Below are 27,163 nucleotides of genomic sequence, written 5' to 3'. Positions count from 1 at the left end.
TTATTTGGAGGGTTTAAGTGGATTTAAGTTCTTTGAGGGCTTAAGTTCTTTAAAGGACGTGAGCTGGCCCTTCTGTGTGGGGTCAATAGAACCCAAGAAGCGTGTTTTAAGTAGAACTGGTCAGGATTTTTTCAACGAGGCACTTTCCCTTTGAAAAATGTCAATTTGTCGGATCCTGAACTGTTCATGGGAAAGGGCTGGTATTGACAGATTTTTATTTTATTTTAAAAAGAAAAGCTGGGGAAAAAAAAGAGTTTGAAATTGTCAAAATATCCCATTTTGACATTTTCGAAGCAAAAGGTTTGTTTCCCATTTCAAAACGACTTTTTGTTTCAAAATGTAGGCTAATTATAGTAACAAAATCGCTTTTAAAATGTTTGAACATAAATTGTTTTAACTTGACCCGATTTTTTTTTCCAGTTGTTCAGCTGCAAAGCATTTTAGATTTTGACTTTTTGTCCTGGGCCAAGTCTCACACATTTTCCCCAGAACAGGAAAACCTTTTGTCACCCAGCTCTAGTCTGACGCTCACCCATGCACCATTTGCACCAGGTGGGGGTATATTGTGCTTTCAGCTTTCAAATACCGCATGAATTAAGAGTCTGGGAGGGAGTGTGAATGCAAAGCCTCACCCTCACTTTTGGATGTGGGAGGGGGAGAGAACGGGGCGCGACACAGTTCATGACGATTTTAGTGCCTAAGCCCTTCTTAGAGCTGGTTGAAAAAACAGTGAAACATTTAGTGGGTATTTTTCAAAACGTTTTACTGCTTTTCTTGAAATGTCCAAGTGTTTCAGCCATTGAAAACAATTCTACCAGCTCTTCAAGCAAACATCTAGTTTTGTCAAAAAAAAAAAAATCACATTTGATAAAAATCTTAATTGAAAACTTGAAATTTGGAACATTTTGACCAACCCTAGTTGTTATGCTTTGAAGTCTTTTTATTGTAAACAGTGTTATGTCCGTAAGTCTTTAGGCACTTAAATGACTTCAGCATATAGTTTTATGCACCAAACACTTCAGATACAGGATTTCAATATATGGAGTCTTATGCGCAGAATCCTTTAAAAAAGTTGTGTCTTATGCTGAATGGTGTCCATTTCTCCCAGATACCACTGATTTCTACAGCTGAAATCAAGTCTGAGGTCTGGTTCTCCAACTCATAACACCTAGACTGGGTCAGCTGAGAACAGGAGGGAACATCAAGCTTCTGACTTATTTTATGACGGGTAAGAGGAGCGTGGAAACTCCGCCCCAGTGCATAAAGTTTCATGTGATGCAGGCCAAAGTTTGCCACGTTTCCATGCCGACAGGGTAAATCCTGCAGGAGGCTAGGTCATGCGCTTAATGCATTTCCTTAAAAAAAAATATAGACATTCCCAGACAAAAAACCAGTTCACTTAAAGTTGCTACAGTATTTACCATAGATAGTAGGTAAACCAAACACAAAGAACACAGTTCTAGTTAACAAAAATCATAAGCTTGATAGAAGTATAAAAATGATCATTTATGATAGTGGATGAGATTTTCAAGCCTGACTAGGCATGGCTAAATATAACAGTGTAGATGCGGCAGCGCAAACTGTACAAGCTTATCAGGGACCTTGAGGACCTATTCACTGAAGCCTGCACCACCACAGCTGCATGCCCTTTTCCTTATATTATAATTGCTCACTCATTTATCTAGTAATTACGGTATAAAAATTCAGTATTCTAAGGCCTGTGAATAATGCAAGTCTAATGTGTTGTCTTGGGTATGATGGAATATATCACAGTGGAAGATGTAATATAGGAAAATAGACCCCCCCGGGGGCTAAATATAATACAGTATTCTCTGAGTAACAACTACCTAATTCAATGCTATATTTTGTAGTTCTAATTCTGTGGGCAAAGTTTATCTGAAATTTAGCTAAGCTTCTCCAGACTTCTTTGGTTTAGAAATCAGACTGGAAAATTTGAGAGCTATTCTACTCCTTCTAGTGTTTCCTTGCTTCTGACAGGCCAGAAAATACAATTTTTGCGGGGTGGGGGTGTGGGCATTTCATCTTCTTGCCAAAATCAGGATGTCTAAAGAGATGCAATGATTTAACAAAAATCACAACACACAAAGCAAAACAAAAGTTCATCTTTTTCAAACTACCTAGAAGATTGTGTGTTTTGGGTGAAGGTCTGAACTGATTTTTATTTTATCCAAACTCTTGCGCTCATCCCTCGTAGACAGCTGTTCTTTATAGTGCAGCTTTGTTAATTTTAACAGGCTGACTAATATTCTTTCAGCGAGACAAGGTGGGTGAGGTACTCTCTTTTATTGGGACCAACTTCTGTTGCTGAGGGAGACAAGCTTTCGAGCCACACAGAGCTCTTCTTTGGGTCTGGGAAATGTATTCAGAGAGTCACAGCTAAATACAAGGTGGAACAGATTGTCTAGCATAACTAGTTAGCCCATATTCTAAGGGACCATTACACTAATAACTCTGACAGCATAGTTCTAGCTCAAGCCCGGTGTGAGTGCTGAGGCATTCTACATTAAAAAAATAATGGCCAGAATGAACCCAGATGCTCCTCTAAAACCTATCTGTACTATCCAAAACTTTTAGGTCTACGCAGATGGGCTAGAACAGCTGTTCTCAAACTGTGGGTTGGGACCCCAAAGTGGGTTGCGACCCCATTTTAATGGGGCCACCAGGGCTGACTTAGACTTGCAGGGGCCCAAGGCCGAAGCCCAAGCCCCACCGCCTGGGGCTGAAGCAGAAGTCCTAAGGCTTCAGCCCTGGGTGGTGGGGCTCAGGTTACAGGCCCCCTGCCTGGGACTGAAGACCTTGGGCTTTGCCCCCCACTGACCTGGGGTGGAGGGTCAGGCGGGCTCATACTTTGGTTCCCCTCTCCTGGGGTCATGTAGTAATTTTGGTTGTCAGAAGGGGGTCGTGGTGCAATGAAGTTTGAGAACCCCTGGGCTAGAGAAACATGAGGAAACCTAGGGTGGGATTCTGGGCTTCACCTCTGGGAAGAAGAGAGCTTAAAGCATCCTCCCATCCTTTCATACCTGCATAGGGCCAATGACAAGGCAGCAGCAAAGGACTGTGGGATTAGGCATGTAATGCCTCGAAACTTTCAGTGGTTCTCAGATGGAAAACATAGCAAACCATTGGTCTAAATAACTAGGGAGAGCTAGAAAAGGTCTCTTAACTGTCTGTACCTGTAAGGCAGTGTTACTGCCAGCTCATGCTCCAATTTTATTGATGTAATCTCTCTATGTGCTCATCCCTGGCAAGATCTTTATATCTGCTCAGAAGAGAACACCTGCAACACACACACCTATGCCTGTTTTTATTTAAACTCCGTTTTCTATCTATCTATCTGTCTATCACCACTTCTCTGTCTGTCTGGGCTGTTTCTTTTCTTTTCTTTTCTTTTCTTTTCTTTGAAGCTGGGTATGATATCTTACTGAAGTCTAGAAACTTGTCTCTATTCAGAAATAATGGAACTCCACTCAGATTCACTAGGAACAGTACAGTTTCAAAAGCCATCCTGTGTGTGAATATAATTATTTAGACTGCAAACTCCTGAGGCCAGATATATTATCCTTATAAGGAAATCATTCACTCCTTTATTTTTCATTTAATTATTTTAAACTGTGTTTTTCTAGGCTTCACTAATTGCAGTGTGTGTGTGTGTGTGTGTGTGTGTTATATACAGGAACCAGTGGAAAATGCTAATGATTCACACAGCTATTTTTCAGAGCAGTGTACATTTTAACAATGCTTGATTCAAATGATTCAATAATCTGACAAGCCTAAGGGATTATCCAGGAGGCATTCAGATTTACTCTGAATTGGAATTCCATGGGTCAGATCCTTTGCTGGTGTAAATCAGTGTAGCTCCATTGACTTCAAGGGAGCGATGCTGATTTTACATCTGCTGAAAAACGATTCCCATGTTTTCAGGGCTCAGATTTACTCACTTCTGTAGTGCAGAGGTTGATGTCTCTTCCTACCTATTTCTGATGGCCTAAGGGTATGTCTACACTTAGCCGCTGGTTCGGCGGCAAGCAATCGATCTTCTGGGATCGATTTATTGCGTCTTGTCTAGATGCGATAAATCGATCCCGGAAGTGCTCGCCATCGACGCCGGTACTCCAGCTCGGCGAGAGGAGTACGCGGCATCGACGGGGGAGCCTGCCTGCTGCGTCTGGACCACGGTAAATTCGAACTAAGGTACGTTGACTTCAGCTACGTTATTCACGTAGCTGAAGTTGCGTATCTTAGTTCGATTTGGGGGGTTAGTGTAGACCAGGCCTAAGAGTAATACCACCTATTCCTGTTTTACAGTATTGGGACACCATGAGGCCTGATCGTCCTAAAATTCCAAAATGTTTCGTGTGCAGATGCTAGTACCAACCTTAGCCAACCCATCCAGACTCCTTGTGTCTGCAATACCAGGCGGGAAATCTCAGGGGGAAGAGGTTTTCTTGCAATGTTTATCTTGTACTTCCTGCTTCCGGATGAAATACTGCAACCAGTCCAGGCGGAACTAAGACGGTCAGAGGTGCACCAAAATGATAAACAACAAATTGACAATTCTTTCTGAAACCTCAAACGGGGCTTGGTTTGAGTTGGTTCTTATTTTATCCAAAAATAATTCACTATCCCTGCTTAAAATTAGACGTACCAACTTTATGTTCTGGTTCAAAAAATATAGGCCTGTTGCTCACTATATTGCATTGCTGGTTTGTTTGTGCTTGTCTCAGTCTTAAAAGTCAGCAGGGGGCTGAAATTTTAGGGTCTCCTAAAAAATTATTCTTGTGCACCAATATGCACACACATTGTTAAGTGTGTGACTGTGAACTGTGCACTGTGCAAGATCAAAGATGAACAAGTAATGACCAAAGGTAAAAATGTAATGTCATACAGTGGCAAAGCTAGACAGTTATTCTGTGCTGCTCAAAATGAGGATCTCTTCCTGCAATTGTCTGTATGTAGCCAAAATGTTACTGAATGTGAGCTAAGCAAGGAGTGCACTGACAGTTACAGCATTGAAAATTAGCGAACAAAAGTTCACAAAGTAATCCCAAGCAGGACCAATAACCGTAGCACACAAGCTCTCTGCCTAACTCTTTGGTATCAACATTGGCCTTCCACAAAGATGGGTATCAGACATTTCAGAGAATAAAGTGAGCTTCAGAGATGTATGTGTAATATACATAATTGTTTTAAAGAGGGAACCAAAATAGGGCAACTGGTAGTCACTGAGTTTAGATCCACTGAAAACTAGAGCTGGGTTAAGGCTTATGTCTGGCTATTGATTCTTTTCCTATAGGAATATGGACTACTTTGCACTTTCAAAGTTTCCCATGTACAGTTAGAATGCCGAAGGTGGAATAGTACTCTTTTAAAATAACTTTTATTAGGAATATAACATCTCACTCAGGACATAACATCTTAACATACAGTATAATCAGGGTTTCTGTAGCTATTTCTTGTATAATTTGGTTTATTTGGGATTGCATCCCTTCAATCATACTAAATTGGTACAATTTGTCAAAGCAACGCTTTGCATACCAGGAATGGGGAAGGCTGGAATCTGTTGGGAATTTTCCTTCAAAATGTTTTTGACAATGTAAAATGTGGTTTCCTCGGGATCAGCATTTTCTGTGAGAAAAAGTCAATTTTGCTGAAAGTTTTTGATTTTTTTCCATTGGGAAAATCGAAATGAAAGAATTTTGTTTCCGGTTGGGTGGGTCAGTTCAACATGAATTTGTGTCAACCTGAGCCGCCATGGGGTTTCCTGGAAATCCCCTGACCATGGGCCATCATGGGAGATGCTGTCGGGGAGAATGAGTCACCCAAAGCTACAATTGCCAAAGTCACAGCAGTGGCTCAGGCAGATGCAATTTAATGTGGAACTGATCCAAGACAAAACATTTTGATTAGGTTTGTCAGACTAAACTGAAATATTTTTATTGAAGAATGTTGAAATGTTTAATTTCAATCAAAAATGTTGAAACAAAGTGCTTCAACCTTTCTGAATCAATTTAAAAAAAACAAAACTTGTCATTGTGTGAAAAATTTCAATATTTTGACATTTTGTCCAAATTTGGGATGAGAACAAATGTTGAAATATCATAATTTCCCGCTTGTTGGAAACTGATTTTTTGATCAATTTTTCAATCCTGACCTTCAAATTTACACTTCTAAATTTGTGCATTGATGTCCAATTGACTTTTGCCCAATTGACTGTTTTGCATGTGCAAATGCAGTAGATGCACATGCAATTTGGTGAGTACCCACTTTTGTGTGTATAGTCATATGAATATGCAATTTAGAGTCTGGTTGAAAATTTGACCAGCAGTGCTGTTTGCAAAGGACACCAGTTATTTTTTTAAAATACACATGTGTTGGGTGTGGTCCTATTTTACCCCAGTTTTTACACCAGATTAACTCCAGTAATATCAGGGGAGTTACTCCAGATTTACATCAGTCAGAGAGACCAGAATGGGGCCTGTGTGTTTTTCCTTGTATAAACAGAAATTACTCTTTTGTCATTCTAACTAGAATGACATCACATTCAGACTTGATAATGCTGTTTGCATTCACACTGAATTAGGACCATCACAACTAACCCTCCACATAAGAAATCCTTTTGTTTCTCACTTCTTTTATTTGAAAAAAGAAATGGATTTTCCATCTTGAATTCAGAATTTGAACTGGCCTTCAAAATAAGTGGAAGAAATTATATTACATGGTGTCACTATCTGCAAGCCAGAACTTGAATAGAATGGTGCATGTGTAGCTTCTGAGGTGGCGTGAGAAGAAAGAGCTCCATGACAAGGCATTCACAATGAGAATTTTCAGCAAGCACACTCTGCTATAAACATTTAGGAGGGAATGGGCCATGTGCCAGTGACAGCTGATGACTAGCAAATGTGTGTGGTATACAAGGTGCATGCTCAGTTTGCGGCTTTGATTAATGTGCACAGCAGATATATCCAAGTGATTGGTGTCATGTTAATGTTAATTAATTGCCAGCAGTGCCTAGTTCACAGCACCTGATAATGGAGACCTGTTAATGCACTTACCTCTACAGTTTGTTTTAGCACATGAAAAAAACATTATTTTACCATGTTTTCTATGGCAAGTCAGATTCTATTTTTATCTCCTTTTTGGCATGTGTGACAGGAGACTGCCACCTGTTTTTTTGCAGGTTGTTTTCAGCAGTGTGCAAGCCAGATTGAAAACCGGCCTACTTAGTGCTTTATGGAAAATGAGTTTGTCGCTTTAGCAAAGAGTAATGAAGGTGCGCTGGGCCAGCATTGGCTCCTCTGCTGCTGTGAGCGCCAGTTCTGGTGATCTATTCTGCGTCAGCAGATCCCCATTATTGGGTAAAGATGTGCTAAGCAATGTGCTGCCTGCTATTCCTATTACCTACAAAAAGCGCAAGGGAATGGATTGCTTTCTTTTTGGTACATACCTGGCTCTAGCTAGCAGCGAAGAATGGAGCTGTTGTTTTAAATGTCTAGGAGATGGTGGGGGGGCGGGGAAGAAGAGGGTTATCTTGACATTTTTTAATAAAAACAGAAAAGAAAGTGGACAGCAATGACTCTTTGACCATGAGATCTTTACGGAGGACAGTCTGCAAAAACAAAGTTAGTTACTCACTGCCTCCTTCATTGAGTTCCGCACGGACTGGTTCAAAACCAATGACAGGGTTCTACAGTTTCCTGCTACTCAAATTATAGGGGCAATATGTCTCATTGATTTAAATGGCCATTAATTTCCCCTTCACTCTATGGCCCTCATTCTGACACCCTTCCTCCCATTGAGCAGTACCTTACTCCAGAAATAGTCTCACTGAAATCAATTGAACTACTCGCAAAGTAAAATATGCCCAGATTGAAATCAATCATTTACTTGTTACTGGCGGAGTTGGCAACACTTGATCAGATAGGAATATCACATTTACTGATGTGCATTGAGTGGGCCACACATCAGTGACTCTGAGTGTTATGTTCATGGCATACACCCAGTGAAGTTAGATAAACATAAAATACTCTTGCTGGAAGGTTTCAACATAACATTACTTTATTCATATCGAATTCAGAATGAAAACCCACAAGAATGGAAAAACAGAGAGAAATAAAGCAGGCTGCTCCCTGAAAAATAGAAGCACCGCTCTCCCCACCTTACACTAGGCTGTTTGTCTGATTGCGATCTGCTGGTTGGCCCATATCGCATGCTTCCTTACAGAGTCGCTGCAAGCAGCACCAGGAAACCAAGCATTTAAAGTGATAGGTACAATTTCAGTATGACACTGAGTACAATATCTAGACTATGAATAGAATAGACTAGAATACAGTGGGAGGAGCCATCACCAGAAGCAGAAAGAAAGGAAACAGTCATATAATTAGTACAAGAGTCTGTAACCCACTAACCACCCTTTTTGTCCGATGACTACAGGAGTGTTAATGGGCCACTTCACCTTGAATGGTCCCTTAGAATGTGTGCTAACTACTTGTACTAAACAATCTGGTCCACCTTGTATTTAGCTATGACACTGAGTCTCTTTCCGAGACCTGAGCAAGAGCCCTCTTTCTGTGTAGCTGGAAAGCTTGTTTCTCTCACCCACAGAAGTTTCTGCAATAAGAGCTTCCACCTTGTCTCTCTAATATAATGTTTAAGACAGAAGCTTTGGGGATGTGAAAAGTTCACTATACTCCTTTCTGTTCTGTCTATTTTTGTTTCATTGAGCGTGGGCTTTATTTTTATAAAACTGTTTCTGGTAAGTGCATTAGGACTAATTACAGTCTGCCCTATTGCCATTCATTATTCTATATTTGGTGCTCTGGGAGCAGCGAAAAGTAGAGTAAAATGACTGGGAGCAGCTTGGACTGGGAGGTGGTGTGATTGTCGTTAGAAGAGAAATGGGGCATTTGTCTGAAGTTTGTCAAAATGAGGCCGGAGATGGGGCTGTAATAATGGTGCTTTTAAAGGCAGGCTGCAGGTGCACAGGGGGGCAGGTGCAGAGGGCTGATCTTTAATAACAGCCTTGGCAGGGGCCCTGCTCAATCCATTCACTGTTTGGCTTCTGTGCAAGGGAGGAAACTCAGCGGCCAAGGACTTAGAGATGAATAGACACCTATGCTGCCTATGAGCGAAGAGGGGAACTGGATTTACTGCAGGCATCAGCTATGACTATGCGACGAAGTAGAGGTGTGATTTCCCCTGCTCGTACACATATGATCGATGAGAGCTAGCACAAGTATAAATAGTAACCTAGCACGGGCAGTGGTATCATAGAAGATTAGGGTTGGAAGAGACCTCAGGAGGTCATCTAGTCCAACCCCTTGCTCAAAGCAGGACCAACCCTAACTAAATCACGGCATAGCTGTGCTGAGTACATACCTTTTGTGTTCGGTGCCGTTTCCGCTGCTGCCACTACCCGTGCTACTGCAGCTACACTGCTGTTTATACCCTTGCTAGCTCTCATCGAGTCTGTGCACGTGAGCTGGGGCATTACACCTCCACCCCAGCATAGACACAGCCAGAGAAAGCATTGTACTCACCACGCCCAGTAGCAACAGCAGGAATAAAAGAGCACAGCTCCTTGCTCTCGTGCTGGAAGCGTGTCCATACTAGGGCCGAATGAATGCCTCCGACGTTCCCACAAATATTAATTGCAATAAAACAAAACAAAAACACCCCCCCCACACACACATACACACACACACATGCTTTAGCGGTGTTTGTGCTGTGTGTTCCCTTTCTGCAAATCGAGCAAATGAGTTTACCATCAGGGGCATTCATGGAAAGAACCATTTTTAAGTGAATATTAAAAACTATTCATAGAAAGCAGATCTGATTGAAAAACGGATTGTCCATAGCATGGGAAATGCCAATATTTCATCATTTGTTTTTGTCCCAAATCAAGACAAAAAGTCAAAATATCAAAACTTACAGAGGAATGAAAAGTTCCAAAATTTGTTGATGCAGTAAAAGTGACAATGAGGAGTCCGGTGGCACCTTAAAGACTAACAGATTTATTTGGGCATAAGCTTTCGTAGGTAAAAAAACCCACTTCTTCAGATGCATGGAGTGAAAATTACAGATACAAGCATAAATATATTGGCACATGAAGAGAAGGGAGTTACCTTACAAGTGGAGAACCAGTGTTGACAAGGCCAATTCAATCAGGGTGGATGTGGTTCACTCCCAATAATCGATGAGGAGGTGTCAATACCAAGGGAGGGAAAATTGCTTTTGTAGTGAGCCAGCCACTCCCAGTCCCTATTCAAGCCCAAATGAATGGTGTTACGTTTGCAACTGAATTGTAGCTCTGCAGTTTCTCTTTGAAGTCTGTTTTTGAAGTTTTTTTGCTGCAGGATGGCTACTTTTAAATCTGTTATTGAATGTCCAGAGAGATTGAACTGTTCTCCTACTGGCTTTTGTATGTTACCATTCCTGATGTCTGATTTGTGTCCATTTATTCTTTTATGTAGAGACTGTCTGGTTTGGCCAATGTACATGGCCGAGGGGCATTGCTGGCACATGATGGCATATATCACATTAGATGTGCAGGTGAATGAGCCCCTGATGGGGTGGCTGATGTGGTTGGGTCCTATGATGGTGTCGCTAGAGTAGATATGGGGACAGAGTAGGCAACGGGGTTTGTTACAGGGATTGGTTCCTGGGTTAGTGTTTCTGTGGTGTGGTGAGTATTTGCTTCAGGATGGGGGACTGTCTGTAAGCGAGGACTGGCCTGTCTCCCAAGGTCTGTGAGAGTGAGGGATCATTTTCCAGCATAGGTCATAGATCGATGATGATGTGCTGGAGAGGTTTTAGCTGGGGGCTGTATGTGATGGCCAGTGGTGTTCTGTTATTTTCCTTGTTGGGCCTGTCCTGTAGTAGGTGACTTCGGGGTACCCATCTCGCTCTGTCAATCTGTTTCCTCACTTCCCCAGGTGGGTATTGTAGTTTTAAGAATGCTCAATAAAGATCTTGTAGGTGCGTGTCTCTGTCTGAGGGATTGGAGCAAATGCGGTTGTATCTTAGAGCTTGACTGTAGACAGTGGATTGTGATGTGTCCTGGATGGAAGCTGGAGGCATGTAGGTAAGTATAGCGGTCAGTAGGTTTCCGGTATAGGGTGGTGTTTATGTGACCATCGCTTATTTGCACTGTAGTGTCCAGGAAGTGGATCTCTTGTGTGGACTGGTCCAGGCTGAGGTTGATGGTGGGGTGAAAATTGTTGAAATCCAGGTGGAATTCTTCAAGGGCCTCCTTCCCGTGGGTCCATATGATGATGTCATCAATGTAGCGCAAGTAGTGGAGGGGCGCTAGGGGACGAGAGCGGAGGAAGCGTTGTTCTAAGTCAGCCATTAAAATGTTGGCATACTATGGGGCCATGCGGGTACCTATAGCAGTCCCGCTGACTTGAAGGTATAAGTTGTCCCCAAATCTGAAATGGTTGTGGGTGAGGACAAAGTTACAAAGCTCAGCCACCAGGTGTGCCATGGCCCCATCAGGGATACTGTTCCTGACAGCTTGTAGTCGATCCTCATCCACACAGAATTCTTCTTCTTGTAGTGTTTGTAGGAGGGTTCCTGTAGGTCAGTGCTCTTTTCAGTGGTGTGTTGAAAATATTCCTTGAGTCGGAGATGGTGAAAGTAGGCTTCCAGATCACCGCAGAACTATATCATCTGCATGGGGGTGGTGGGGCAGAAAGAGAGTCCCTGAGATAGGACAGACTCTTTTGCTGGGCTAAATGTGTGGTTGAATAGATTAACAATATTGTTGGGTGAGTTAAGGGTACTACTGTTGTAGCCCCCTGTGGCATGTAGGAGTTTAGATAGTTTACTGTCCTTTTTCCTCTGTAGAGAAGTAAAGTGTGCATTGTAAATGGCTTTTCTTGTTTTTGTAAAGTCCAACCACGTGGAAGTTTTTGTGGTAGGTTGGTTTTGTATGAGAGTCTCCAGTTTTGAGAGCTCATTCTTGATCTTCTCCAGTTTGCTGCACAGGATGCTGATCAGGTGGTTCCTCAGTTTCTTTGAGAGTGTGTGGCAAAAACTCTCACCATAGTCAGTGTAGTATGTCATAGAATCATAGAAATAATAGAATCATAGAATCATAGAATGTCAGGGTTGGAAGGGACCTCAGGAGGTCATCTAGTCCAATCCCCTGCTCAAAGCAGGACCAACCCCAACTAAATCATCCCAGCCAGGGCTTTGTCAAGCCTGACCTTAAAAACCTCGATTGCAATGTCGATTGCAATGGTTTTTTTTTTACCTTCAGTCCATTTGGTATGATGTCCATCTGTTTCCACTTGAAGATGAAGATGATGTCTGTCTGTATCTGTGCGAGTTTTTTCATGAAGTTGATGGATTTCCACTTCATAAGTAAGTGAATGACTGTTGTGCATTGTAGGAGTTATAGTCTGGCCAGGGAGTGGGGCCCATTGGACAAGATGGGGGCATGAGGCACCAAGAACTACAACTCCCATGAGGCACCATGGCAGCTCAAGAGGAGGCAGGTATTAATGTCTATCTGAAGTAAAATATTTCATTTCACTTTTTCCAAAACAAAATTCCACCAAAAATCAATCTTTTCCCATTCCCCATCCCCCATCAGATTTTGAGATAAAACATTTTCCTGTCAGAAAATGGGGTTTTCTGAGATTTTTTTCAACCAGCCCTAATAGAAAGTGATTTTGAACTCAAATGGGAACAATTAGACCAGAAACCTGAATCTAAGAGTTACTCTCATCCAACCAAGGAACCAAAACTAATCAACCCAGCTCAAAGTTTGAAATTCAGACTCCTGGATCCAAAAGCAGCCAGCTCAACTGGTTGAGCTGAAGAACCAGCTCCTTAAACTCAAAGGCAGTAGCAGACTCATAAATCTTTCTATGTGGTCTAGCCACTACTGGGAGATAAGGAACCACACAGTTAGTATGAGTTACACTTGTACTGCTAGTCTGGTTTGGGAAATGCAAAAGGGTTTGAGACTCTACTTAACGCCTACGCTGATTCAGAATAGCCTTTGAAGTTAATGCAAAGTTATAAGTTAACTGACATTAATTAAAGCTATTTATCAAGGGATGTAGATTTCTCTTAAATCTAGAATGAGCTGGAAGATACTATATTTGTCTTAGTGCCCATTGTATATCTTATGTTTGATAAACATTCAGTGGGAAAGAATGATGTTCACACTTAAACATCAAAGTGACTAAACAGTATAGCTGATACTAATTTTTGCTGACAAATGGCTTTCAGGGGCTGAGAATGAGAGCCTGCAGAAAGAAGTAAATTCACATGAATTATGGGATGTTGGTGTGTGTTTGCTTGATTTTTTTTTTTTATGGTAAACAAGATTCTTAAAAAACGTAGACTAGACATGACTTAATGCCCAGAGAGATAGGATGGTCCAATCGTTAGGGATATAGGAGACCCTGCTCTGCCTCAAACTTCCTGTCTGATGTTGGACAAGTCACGTGGCCTCTCTCTGCTACAGTTCCCCCCTCTGTAAAATGAGGAGGATGGTACGTGGTTTGCCTAGAAGGCAGCATAGCCCAGACTTTGTGAAGAAACCAGAATTTGACACTTAAGAACATAAGAAGGGCCATACTAGATCAGATGAATGGACCTTCTAGCTCTGTCTTCCAACAGTGGCCAATGCCAGGACTTTAGCGGGAATGAACAGAACAGGGCAAATTGAGTGATCCATCCCTTGTCATCCTGTCCCAGCATCTGGCAGTCAGAGGCTTAGGGACAGCCAGAGCACAGGGTTGCGTCTTTGACCATATTGGCTAATAGCCATTGATAGATCTATCCTCCATGAACTTATCTAATTCTTTTTTGAACCCAGTTATACATTTGGCAATGAGTTCCACAGGTTGATGGAGAATTGTGTGGAAAAAGTACTTCCTTATGCTTGTTTTAAACTGGTTGCCTATTAATTTCATCCTTCTTTGTGTTATGTGAAGGAGTAGACAATACTTCCTTATTTACTTTCTCTATACCTTCATGATTGTATAGCCCTCTATCATATCCCCCTTAGTCATCTCTTTTCTAAATTGAACAGTCCCAGTCTTTAGTCTCTCCTCATATGGAAGCTGTTCCATACGCCTAATAATTTTTGTTGCCCTTCTCTGTACCTTTTCCGAATTCTGATCCTTTTTTTGAGAGAGAAAGTGGGCAACCAGAACGGCAGGCAGTATTCAAAGTGTGGACGTACCATGGATTTATTTAGTGGCATTATGATATTTTCTGTCTTATTATTTATACCTTTCCTAATGGTGCCCAATACTCTGTTAGCTTTTTTGCCTGCTGCTGCATGTTGAGCAGATGTTTTCAGAGAACTACCCACAATAGCTCCAAGATCTCTTTCTTAGCACATGACCTTGGGCAAGTAACTTAACCTCACTGCTTTGCAATCTTTAAAAGGTGGATACAAATACTTAATTATTTATTGTCTCTGAGGATTCATTTGGAATTACCACCGTTCCCTGCAAACATAAAGCTCTAAGTAATTATTTACATAGTACCAGTTGTTGTTGTTGTTGTTGTTATTATCTACCCCTGCAGCTTAGCAGAGCGAACAGCAGTGCACTTGGGAGACTAAACATTCTCTCCTTTAGCCTAACGCCATGGTATTGTGCAGAGCAGGGGTAAAAGACTCTCATTCTGAATTACCACAACAGAGAACGGGGCCCCGTTGTGCTAGGCACTGTACACACACGCAGCGTGAGACAGCCCCTGCCCCAAAGTGCTTACCGCCTGAATCAACAAAGGGTGAGATGGGAAGCAAAGACCAAAGTTCCCGCGACAGGCAGAGCTAGAAATAGAACCAAGCCATCCATCTTCCAGTCCAGGACCCTCTCTGCTAGGCCACGTTATTTCTTGTGGTGCATGGTTAGAGAAGGATTGGAAGGGATTGGAGTGTGTGTGTGGTGGGGGTGATGGGAATTTTCTGTAGAGAGAGAAGCTGTTTTAAAAAGGAAATGAAAGAGAAAGTAGCTTGAGTAGCAATGGATCTCCAGTTCTCGCAGGAAGAACAGCTCTGTGCCCAAACCCTTGCAAAGGCAATGTTTACTTTCCTCCTTGTGGCCACACAGTTTCGGGGGCATGGATCAGTGTTTACATCACACTCCCTCTGAATTAGGGTGACCAGATGTCCCGATTTTATAGGGACGGTCCCGATTTTGGGTTTTTTTTTCTTATATAGGCTCCTATTACCCCCCACCCCCCGTCCCGATTTTTCACACTTGCTGTCTCGTCACTCTACTCTCAATACCCAGCCTGGGCTGGGGAAACTAATGATCCACCCAGAGGCTCAAGTTCGGTGATGAAGCCTGATCATGCGCCCCTTGAGGCACGTCGCGCATACGCCAAGAAGACCATTCCGCTCTAGGAGGGATGGTTCCTCCTGGTGGTAGACACTACACATTGAGCTCTCTGCAGTTTGCTGTGTGGATATTTCAGATCAGCCCCTGAGGACGCAGGGTGAGCCCTACAGAATCCACAGTGCGCTATGTCAGAATAGGCTACGTACAATGTTTATGCTCACCCCCATGCTTTCACGGCCTCCTGTGCCCTTCACTTCAGAGGCTGCCTGCCCTACTGCTCCATGGGTGGAGCTTTGGGATGATGAGTGTTCTATAAATGTAATACATATGATTACATTATAAACTGCTTTACTGGCCCATCTTCCGGGAATGATAGTGACTGTTAATTAACTGCTTAATTGGTATAGTATTAGCATAACTACAGAATGAGTTTATATGATCAGAATCAGTGCTGGTCCCCTGCCACCAAATGCTTCCCCCATCCCATTTGACCTGTAAGAGGAGAATCTTTTAGGATAATTCTTTGAGGGGATGCCCAGGGGCCAGAGCGTTGGTAGTCGTGGTTTTAATGTTTCATCACTGCTCCAGTTCAAAAGCAGAGAGTCTCTCCTCAGAGAGCTCTGGGGTCCAATAAGATTGATCTGCCCTGGGAGGCTGATCATCATCACAACAGGGTCTCTAGCCTGTCAGGAGCATATAATGTTATTAATTGTAGCACCTGGGAGCCTCCGTCATGGCAAAGGACTCCATTGTGCTAGGTGCTGTACAAACACCGCAAAAGATGGCCCTGCCCCAATACGCTTACAATTTAAATATACAAGATAAGAGGAGGAGGTGTTGAGTGGACCACAATGCATGTGTATTCACTGTGATCCCCATATCTGCCTCCATGCTGACGATCACATCTAAAGTGTGACCAGTTTTCCAGCTCTCTGCGTAGAGTTGGAAACTAGCTAGGATACGTCCCTGGCTATCATGAGATCCAGGTGATTTGGTGCCCACATGCTAAATCTGCCATGTGCATGGACAGAGAAATCCCTCAAGGCAGTTAGTCTCTATGACTCCAGCACTAAGTACCTTTCAATGGCTTGAATAAGAGGAAGGAGTTCAGTAGAGATGAACAGGCATTAGGAATGTCCTCCTTACTCTCAATACCAAATAAAAACTGTTAGTATTAATTATCAAATATACATTCTACTACCGATCACCATTAATCTATAGGGGCCAGCTTTTCCAACCAAAGGAACCCCCATCCCTCCCCAAAATAATCAAAGCCAGATGTTCAAAAGAGTTCATCTCCCATTTAGGCATCAAAATAAGTGGCAAGAGCTCAGCATGTCGGGTGCACGCTGGGTGCAGAACACTTTTGAGAATCTAGCCATAGGTGCCACAATAGGTGACAGGTCCTAAGCACGTTTTTTGGGGGGAACCCGCCCCCCCCTTAGTTGTGTGCTTAAATTGGAGCTGTGCTCTTTTGAAACTCTGGTGCGGGTGCCAAGTGTCTACAAGTACAGTATATACCATGAACTAATTCAACCTTAAAGCAAGCAACAGTCAAGACGGAAAAGACATTTAAAAGAACCAGGCCTGTTCAATTGTTATATGTGATTATGTATTACACCCCTCCGACTGGCCATCAATAACAGATGTCTGTTGCTATTTGAACAATCCACATTGATAGGGACGGTTCTGTGGAAGCACGTTTACTGCACTTTTTCTCTGGGTCAGACACATCTGGTCAAGGCCTTTCGCTTTATTTCTCTTGCCTGATCTGGGACTTCAGAAGCACAAACTCAATATTAAGCCAAAACGCTCCCTTTGTTCCATAAGGCTGCCACAGCTGGAACCTTTTGTTGGCTGAAACAGCCAAATCTTCTGTTGAGACCATTATATTCTTTGGCGTATTACACTGCGTTTATATCTTTTAATTCACCCCAGTGAGCAGATGGGTTGTTTTAAGGGCCATGTGTAAAGGCTTTCGTTAAAACCACTATAGGACACCAGATGGGGATGCAAAATTGATAGCACATCAAGGCTGCCTGCTACCATGTTGGACTTATTATTTACTCTTTGTCACACCTTTAGCTGCTCATAGGTATTTCTGTCCTTCATCTACAAAGAGAGAGCTCCAGGGACTCTCTACTTTATTGTGAAGATCTTGACATGTCTTGCCTCTGTTATATTATTATGAAACTATTTGCTGAAAATCATTCGGTTCTGCAAAGTTATTCAAAATATTGAGATTCATCGGGATTCTTCACCTGAGTTTGTCAAGCGCATTACATCATTTTTGAATGACCGTCTACAATAATTTTGGTAATGGTGTTGCGTGACGAAGAAGTGTCACATGAAACTGAAGTGGAAGCTGTCTTTTTTTTTTCAACTATCCCATTCCAAGTCCAAGAGAAAGAAAAAAAGACCGTGGTTGGGATTTTCAGAAGTGCGTAAGTGACTTAGGAGCACAAGACCTATCAAAGATACTGGTGCTTCTATGTCACATAGGCACTTTTGCAATCCCACCTTTTAACTATAAAAATATGGAAACCAAGACCGCTGGTTATATGAAGACTAGCAAACAGATTCGTCAACCTAGTGAACCTCAACATGTTGGATTTGGATAAAGCACACGACAATGGGACATTTACAAGAAGTTTGTTCAATTGATGTGGACCTTTCTTGGCTCCTAAAATTGGGCTGGAAATCTTGTGACAATAGGGTCTCTTACAAGATGGTTCTTCTGCTTCAGGTTGTTCCTGAAATACTTCAAGAACAGTCTTTCTTGTAGTATTTTAGTTTTTCTGCGTCTAGTGCCTCCTAGAAAGTAGAATGCAGAAGTGCATGGACATGAAAAACACTTGTATTAGTTGTTAATTTCAGTGTAACGGAACCATTATTTTTCTAACATGTACAAATATTTGTTTCAGGTTTTATATAAGTTTCATGTGTGGCTCTGCATCGGGTTTTATTTTAATTGATCCAGTTGACTTGATGCTAATAATTGATTTTGATGAATTGTGCCTTGGTTTGATTATTAGGAAGCAACAGCAGATGAACCCCTGTGGCTCTGAATAGAGCTGAATCCACATTTTACGGGAAATTCTGACAATCCCAACCTCTGGTTTTGTCCCACAGTGGAATGAAAAGTTGAAGTTTCTACAGAATAGAAATTTTTAAAAAACATTGCTATGGAAATGAGACGGCATTGCTTCAAAATTTTCAATTGAAATTAACTATTTTGACATTCCCAAAATTGAAATATTTAATCTCAGCTTTTTGAGATGAACTAAAATTCTTCACTTTTAAGTAGCTTCCATGTTAACTGCATTTCCTTCTGGTGCATTGCCTTGTTGGAGTTGGGGAGTCTGATATCCTCATTCTCCCCTATGGGCCAGACTCCTTGGCCAGACTACATCTCTTATAATGCATCCAGTCATGTGACTCCCATGATGGACCATGCAAGTCTGTCAGTAAATCATCTCATTGATGTAGAGATGTAGTCCTCCAGGGAACCTAGCCTATAGAAGAGAATAAGGGCAGGGACTATAACTCCCATAAGACAATTCATGACAATAGGAAAATTCAGTTTAATGTTTTGTTGAACTGATTTGAAACAAAACCATTTTGGGGTACTTAAAAAACCTAAAGTATTGCAATTCTGCTTGAACTGACCCGGTATGAAATATTTCATTTCCATTTTCCCAATGGAAAATCAAAAATTTTCAGAAGACAACTTTTCCTGTAGGGAAAAAAAAAATCTTGATTTTGCAGAAACTGTGATTTTTTTTCCATCAGAAAATCCCTGAGCAGCTCTAGCTCTGACACCAAATAAATCAACGGACCTTTAGATTTATGGTAAATGCACTCCCAGAGTTGGCAGGTCTAAGTGAAAACATTCTTAGACACTTCCTTCTCCTCTAAAATATCGCAAGAGCTTACAGTACTTAGCCATTTGATTTATTTCTAAAAATATTACCATCTTCAGTCCTAACAGGCACCTTATGAATGTCTCAAGTGCCTTAGGTAACTAGACAATGTTACCTCAGTATTTGCAGCATTCCTGATAATTCCTAGTCTTAGTAATTAAGTTTAAGGAAGTGTGTACAAGTACAATCCTCACACTATGTCAATATGGCGCACACCCGCATGCATAGGACTAGTGTCCAAAATTGACCCCTTAGGGGGGTTTGTCTTTGTTGTTAACTGACATTAACCGTAGTGTACATTTTCTGTTGTGCTTGGCTTCTTTCTGTAATTTCTTCCTCTAAGGTCTATGCTCCTACATTCCCCTTCAGTGGGACCCATAAGCCCTTTTATACCTTGATTTAGAATTAATGAGCCCCACCTGGTTTGGCTTCTTGCATGAGTCACAGCCCTGCAGGTTCCTAAAACCTTACATCTTAGCCCAGGAAGTAGGAGGGAATATTACAGGTGCTGAGGTAATGCTATCTAGCTGGCTAAGGCAATATAAATATTATAAGGGAAACCATTGTATTTTTGGCATATAGCACGCTACAAATACTATTAAAATACTCCAAAACCAATAGCGTATGATTTGGAAACTTCAGGCACCGTTTTTGATCCTAAAGGGATACAGATAATTGCATTCTGAACACTTCTTCAGCCTTTACAGTGGCGAGTGAATTCTTTATATTCTGTTACAGCTTGGAATGATCCCCAAATTTTGAGGACTGTGGGTCTAGTCCCAGTTCAGGTGAAGTCAAAAGCATTCCCATTGTCTTCAGTGCAGCAAGACTGGGCTCTATCTGAAGTAAGTGTGTGTGTGTGTGTGTGTGTGTGTGTACTTAGTTTGCTGACTTTACTGTGCAGACTGATATTACTATTACATTTAAATAATCAAGGATGATTTAGCTACCATGAACGCCAAACCCACATCTGATGGACATGTGTTTGTCTGGCAAGTGATGGGGACAACTTCAAATGCTGTATTGTTCTTCCGTCAGAATATGGCTTCTGTGCCATTTTGAAACATCTGAATGAGAACCGCACAAAGCACATGAATGATATAAAACATAAACTTGCCTGACCTTGAGACCACAGTGGCATAAATGCACCATGTAAAGTGCAGGGCCGGATTACCCCTCACAGATGTTCCAGAAAGAAGGTATCTGCTTTTGAGTGTCTTCAGTCGAACTATTCCCTCGGCTGTCATTAAGTGAGGACCAGTGGGTGGTTGTGAGTTTCACGGTCAGGCTGGTAAAACCCACAAAGATTTTTTTTTTCTCCAAACCTAGGCCTCCATGGCAGAGGACTTTACGCATGGGATAGGTCTGTACATTCTACCACCGTGGAGGCAGCTCAGACAATTTTTTTCCTTCCTTCCTTCCTCCTTTGAGTTCAGCATCCTGCTTTTAGACTACTACAGCACCACGCTTGGGATCTGTTCCACAGCCCGTTGAAGTCAGTGGAAAGGCCCCCATTGACTTCAATGGGCTTTGGGCCGGGCCCTCTGTTTCCATTTTACTGTGCCTGTATCGAATAGCAGCTCACTGCTCTCCACAACAGACAGCTTAGGAGTGTGAGCATTTCCTCTCTCAAATTGCTGGGAACGTCACATGGATTGGATTTTCAGCAACAGGAACTTGTTCACCTTCTTTTTAGGGTAGTCTCAGGAGCCTGGTACTGAACCTGCATTTCTTTTGGCTCCCTGTGACAGAATGCACGTGTGTTCACATCCTGCACACTGCTGTAATAATCTTTCTACAAAATAGGCCTTGTGAGGTGTCATTTGAAAATGAATAACTCACTGGTCAATAGTATCGTGATGAAATGTCTGTAGCGATCTTACAGAGTTATGAATTCCTTCTGAATGATGTTGGCAGCACAAGTTCAAACCCACGTAGCCGCAATTAGGCAGAACTGGTCAAGCAATTCCTAAGCAAAGGAATGTGTGTTTCTTTCAATTTACATACAAGTTTTAAAGAGGGTCCTCAGACAGCGAGAGGGTGAAGAGAGAAGACAAGGGAAATCTGCATTTCAGCACAGGTGAGAACAAACAGCAACCTCTTTCACTACCAGGCCCCATGTCTCCATCCTCACAGTTGCAAGGAACTTTAACTCTGGGGTCACCCTCAGGAAAATGCGTTTCAAAGGGTGACTGAACAATAAAAGTGGGGGGCAAAACCACCCCAAGTTCTCTTTCTCTATCCATCTCTCTCTTTTCACCTAAGAAGACAAAAGACACAGCTGCTGGACTTTGAGAGCAGATCCTGGCCTGAGAGTGTGGTTATCGGTATTATTGGAAACATGTGGTAAGAATTTCGCCTTGAACCAAATCTAGTTTAAGTTTAGAAAGCGTTTTATCTTTATTTCTCTTGTCATTGTTTCTGTCTTTAATGCCTCATACTTGTACTCACTTAAAATCTATCTCATTTTCGTTAAATACACTTGTTTTATTCTTTTATTAAAAGTCATCCAGGGTTGTTTTTAAGCTGAACTCTGCGGGTAACTTCATTTAAGGTAGCAGTCTGTTGTATGTTGATCCCCTTAGGCAGCCAACGGATCTATCTGGAATGTCCAGGAGAGGGCTGGACAGTGCTGACCACACATTAATGGGGGGAAATCCAGGACAGGGAAGGTGTTGGGGTCACCCTGCAGGTAGTAACCAAAGCCAGAGTGTGGCTGGTGTGTTGCTAAGAGGCTGCTGGGCTCACAGGAGCTAGACCTGGACTGTGGCTATACACAGACACTCAGCACGTGAGAATAGGTGCTGGCTTCCTCTTTTCCCTGGGGGTGCTCAACCCCTGCTCAGGCCCAGGCCCCACCCCCACTCCACCCCTTCCCCCAAGGCCCCGCCTCCATCTTGTCCCTCCTCTGCTCTGCTCCGCCTCGCCTCTTCCCACCCAATTCTGCCCCCTCCCCCGAGCACCTCCTGCATGCCCCAGAACAGCTGATTGCAGCGGGTGGGAGGTGCTGGGAGGGAGAGGGAGGAGTTGATCCCCAGGGCCGCCGGCAGGTGGGAGGCACTTGTGGGGAAGGGAGAGCTGGCTCCCGGTGGATGCTAAGTACCTGCTAATTTTTTCCCATGGGTTCTCCAGCCCTGGAGCACCCATGGAGTCGGTGCCCATGATTGAGAGGCACTCCAGGTTGCAGGGCAGAGGGGATACAGCTCCTCCCTGGTCTGGATGGACATACTCCCGCAGACAGCCTAGCCCAACCTGCCATTCTGTCAAGCCTTCCAATAGTGTTCCTCAGCTACGCAGCAGAGGAGTGTAGCCCATAATACCAGCCTGCCTGTGAAAGTGAACCTGCAAAACATGTGTGTGTACATCAGTCAGTGTGGCGTAATCTGGCCTGCTGTTCCGCCATCCCACCCTCTGGCTTCTCTTCGCTGCACAGCAGAGCAGACTAGCCTGCCTGTGCCAGCAGAGCATGCAAATAGCTGGCATGTGCAAGAAAAGGCAAACCTGAATTTCTCTTCTCCAGACATCGCAGTGTCTGGGCCTGCAGGCAGCTCTCCATAAACCACAGCAGCTGTGATTGGTCTAGCAGCTCAGGCCACCAGCCTGCCAAATACATATGGCCCATCCAAGTGATTGCAAACCCACAGCGAAAGGTCAGTGCTAAAGGAGAAAACCATCTCAAATATGGCTTAGATGCAGGGCTTACCTGCACACAGTGCATTTCAGAGCCAGGGAACGCTACCAGGCACTAGTGCTCCTGCATAATTTTACTAGTCTCCTGTAACGTTCCTCTGCCTCCTTCTTGTGGTCATGGGCTGGGCCAGCAGTGAATAGCTGTACAAGCAACAGCAGTTTTCAATCCTCCCTACGGGCCTCTGACTCCTAAGGTAATAACAACGCGTTAGAATAGCTGGAGTTTGTCAAGAACCTGGCTGATTATTACCAGCCTTCTCTGGAAGTTCTCTTTCCCCCTTTGGGGCTGGACAAGTAGAAGTTTCTTCCACAACAGGAGTCAGAAATCTGCTCCTACGGGAAGCGCCCAGCCCAAAAGGCCTGAATCCAAGCTAGTTACTTTGGAGAAAGTTGCTTCCAACTTTTTAGAGAAACTCCAAGCAAGAAGGGGATGAATTCTGTTAACTCTATTCTTCCTTGCCTCTTGTATTTCATTGCTGCATGATTGCCATTACCAAAGACTGGATACAATTACAAATAAATATGTGAACAAATGAACCCGTAATGGCATTTGGAACAAACTAATTAAGTTTGAGGACAGCCCCCTTCCTCCCTCGGCCCCCTGTTCCCAAGCACCACTCCCCAAAATATTTTGAATCTAATTCTGTTTTACCCTGTACCTTGCACTGACACTAAGGCTGGGTCTACACTACAGCGGGGGTCTGACCTAAGATACGCAACTTCAGCTACGTGAATACCATAGCTGAAGTTGCGTATTTTAGGTCGACTTACCTGGCTGTGAGGACGGGGGAAAGTCGACCGCTGCCGCGCTGCTGCCGACTCCGCTGCCGCCTCTTGCCGCGGTGGATTTCCGGAGCCGACGGCAGAGCGATCGGGGATCGATTTTACCGCGTCTTCATTAGACGCGGTAAGTCGATCCCCGATAGACCGATTGCTACCCGCCGGATCGGCGGGTAGTGAAGACGTGCCCTAAGACAAAGTGAGTCCAAAGTTGCTGATCTGGGAGTGTTTTATATCCACATTGCGCTGCTGTAAATGACTACATAAAAGGCAGAGTAAACAGCAAATCAGGCCTTTTAATTCTAGCTTCTGGATCTATTGCCTTGGGAACAACACTTATTTATTAATTCATTTATAGATATTTGCAATACTACTCCACTCCTTTTATTTAAAAAAAAAAAAAAAGTTTTGATATCATGGCAAAATTCGCTACAAGTGGTAGCATCCTGTATGACCTCAGGCAAACGACCTTGTCTTGGTCCAAGTTGGCAGAGGGCCAAAGAAGTTTAAGGTCCCTGGTATGCACGACATCTTTATTGGGGCAACATCACTCATGTTTTTTTTCCCCCCATGGAACAAAGAAAAAGGGTCATTTTAAAGTTTTCATGTAGAACTCCCCTCTGAGTTTTTGAGCAGCTTTAGTACTCAGTATTACAAGATGCTATGCAAGTCTGTAGAAATTGCATGACGTTGCCTTGTATTATCTGAGAAATATGTAATCATATCATTGAAGTTTGTATCATAACGCACAAGGGGGCAGAGGTAAGATTGCATGTGCAAAGTTGGCTTTGAGATAGCCTGACTTTTGAATGTTTCCCTGTGCAACCCCGGTGTTCTTTTAAGATAGTTTTCTGATGAAACAGAGATGATGGGTAACATTTTCAAAAGCACCTAAGTGAATTAAGAACCTAAGACCCATTTTCAAAAGTGATTTAGGCACTTAGCAGCCTAAATTCTATTGACTGGCAATCTGATTTCAATGGAAGTTAAGATCCTAAATATCTTCGAGGATCTGAAACTTAAGTGCTTTTGAAAATGTTACCTTATGTCTATGTGTTAATTATTTGTCTGTTCTGCATAGTTCCTTAAGATTTTCTTAAGAGGAATGTGACCTTCACCAGTGTGATATCCTTGATATTCCAGCAAAGCAAAGTGGTTTTGCCCATTCTTTGGATATAGATACAGATTCTGTGTGTGTGTAAATCAAAATGTAGGCTACGTCCCCACTACCAGGGTAAGTCAACCTAAGTTACACAACTCCAGCTACGTGAATAACGTAGCTTAGGTTGACTTACTGTAGTGTCTACACTGCGCTGGGTCGACCGGAAACACTCTCCTATCGACTTCCCAGTACTCCACCCGGAACGAGAAGAGTAAGGTGTTGACCGGAGAGCCCTCTGCTGTCTTCATTAGACCCGCTAAATCGATCCCCGGTGCATTGCTCACCAGAGCGTCGATCTAGCAGTAGTATAGACATAATTTGCACCATGGATACCAGAGAATGTTTATCGTAAATGTGGAAAACATGAGCTTGTGTTACACTTGTAACTTTTCTGCTTCTTCAAACTATGTCGTGTGTGTGTGTGTGTGTGTATGTATATATATTTAATCAGTTTTACCAAGCACACACTCTTTAATGATATACTGCCAGTTCAGTGGGTTGACTGAAACACCTCTAGAAATTTGCCAGCTATGCTGATGCAAGTCTAGGGCCCATCCTGGAAACATTTGTACATGAGTAACTTTAGTCACACGAGTAGACCGAATAAGACTTTACTCTCCAGGACTATGCATCCAGCACCTTTCATACACACTGAATTCACCCCTCATTTTATAATGAACCAAGACTAATAATAATAAACATTTAAAAACCACTATAAATGAGAGAAACTGAGATGGAAAATAGCAGGCCTGGCAGATCATTATTCTATGAGCTATAGTGAGCAAGGAAGGGGAAGGGGAAAGTCACAAAACCTAGTCAAATTTTCTGCTAATCATTCAGTTGCCATGGTTTTCAAGATTCAGCTATGATGGTAAAACTAGCACCATGCAGCTAATATTGGAGTTCTGGGGCTAAACTCTTGTATGGCACTTCTCAGGTCCCTTATAGATAGAATAAATCCCCAAATAAATTAGATAAGGCTTCTTCTCAGGGCCTGTAAGAGATTTTGCACTGCAAATACGATGTATGTGTTTCCAGCGGTAAGCTGCAAGCTGTCCCACTTCACAGTGTCAGGTGATTTGTGCAGCAGCTTGTAGTAGCTGTTAAACAAAGAAGTCAGGTGCCCCATCCTCTAGGCTACAGATGAGTCATCAAATTACAATTGGGAGCAGGAAGGAGAGATTGGGCATCTCACAGAAAAATGCTAGTAGTGAAGAGGATAGAGAGAAAAACCATCCTCCTTTCAGCCTTGATAAATGTCTAGACATTTCAGCTTTAAACAGAATGTAAATAAAGAAAATCAGAGGACAAAGACCAGGGCATTGGTTCTGATATCGCTGACATTTGGTGTAAATTAAAAGTAACTCAGTTAGAGTTACACTGGTATAAAAGCTCTGTAAGTGAGATCAGAATTAAGCCCAATGCTTTTTAAGTGCCTGAATGCCTGGCCTCTGTATGAGACCTTCTTTTTTAGACTACCATTCTTTCTTGCCATGTCCCTACTCTGGGTCACTGTTTCTAAGGCTAGGTCTACACTACAGCGGGGGGGTCGACCTAAGATGAATAGCGTAGCTGAAGTGGCGCATTTTAGGTCGACTTACCTGGCTGTGAGGACGGTGGCAAGTCGACCGCTGCCGCGCCGCCGTCGACTCCGCTACCGCCTCTTGCCGCGGTGGATTTCCGGAGTCAACGGTAGAGCCATCAGGGATCGATTTTATCGAGTCTTCACTAGACGCCGTAAGTCGATCCCCGATAGACCGATTGCTACCCGCCGGATCGGCGGGTAGTGAAGACGTGCCCTTAGACTACCACTGCTTAATGAAATAGGCATTTAAATGACCCCAAGTAGAGTTTAAATGTATCCCTGTATTGAGAAGTTGGTTGGTAGAATTCACAAAGGTTATTAAATATATATGCTATACATGGTAGCTCACACACAGTATAAACCATCTATACTTTTTTCTTTCCAACATACTATGTGGCTGCTGGACCATTCTGGCAAATTTAGCTGAGAGTTTCACACCATAGATGAAGAACTTTGCAGTTTGTTAACTTTATATCATAAGCTTTGGAGAATGAGACACGTTTAAATCTATTTTGCAGTTACATTATATTTGCAAATGAAAGGGTGTGACACATTGCAAATGAAAGGGTGTGACACCAGTGTTTGCACATTGACAGAAATACCTTATGCAATAATTCATCCAATACAACCTCAGGCAATAAAGTGGGAAACCCAAGCTCAGATCTGAATGAAGGCCAAAATTTTCTAACTG

This window comes from Terrapene carolina, unplaced genomic scaffold (assembly GCF_002925995.2).
Source record: "Terrapene carolina triunguis isolate 2854851 unplaced genomic scaffold, T_m_triunguis-2.0 Scaffold132, whole genome shotgun sequence".
In the NCBI taxonomy this organism is placed as follows: domain Eukaryota; kingdom Metazoa; phylum Chordata; order Testudines; family Emydidae; genus Terrapene; species Terrapene triunguis.
This window is presented reverse-complemented; position numbering follows the sequence as displayed.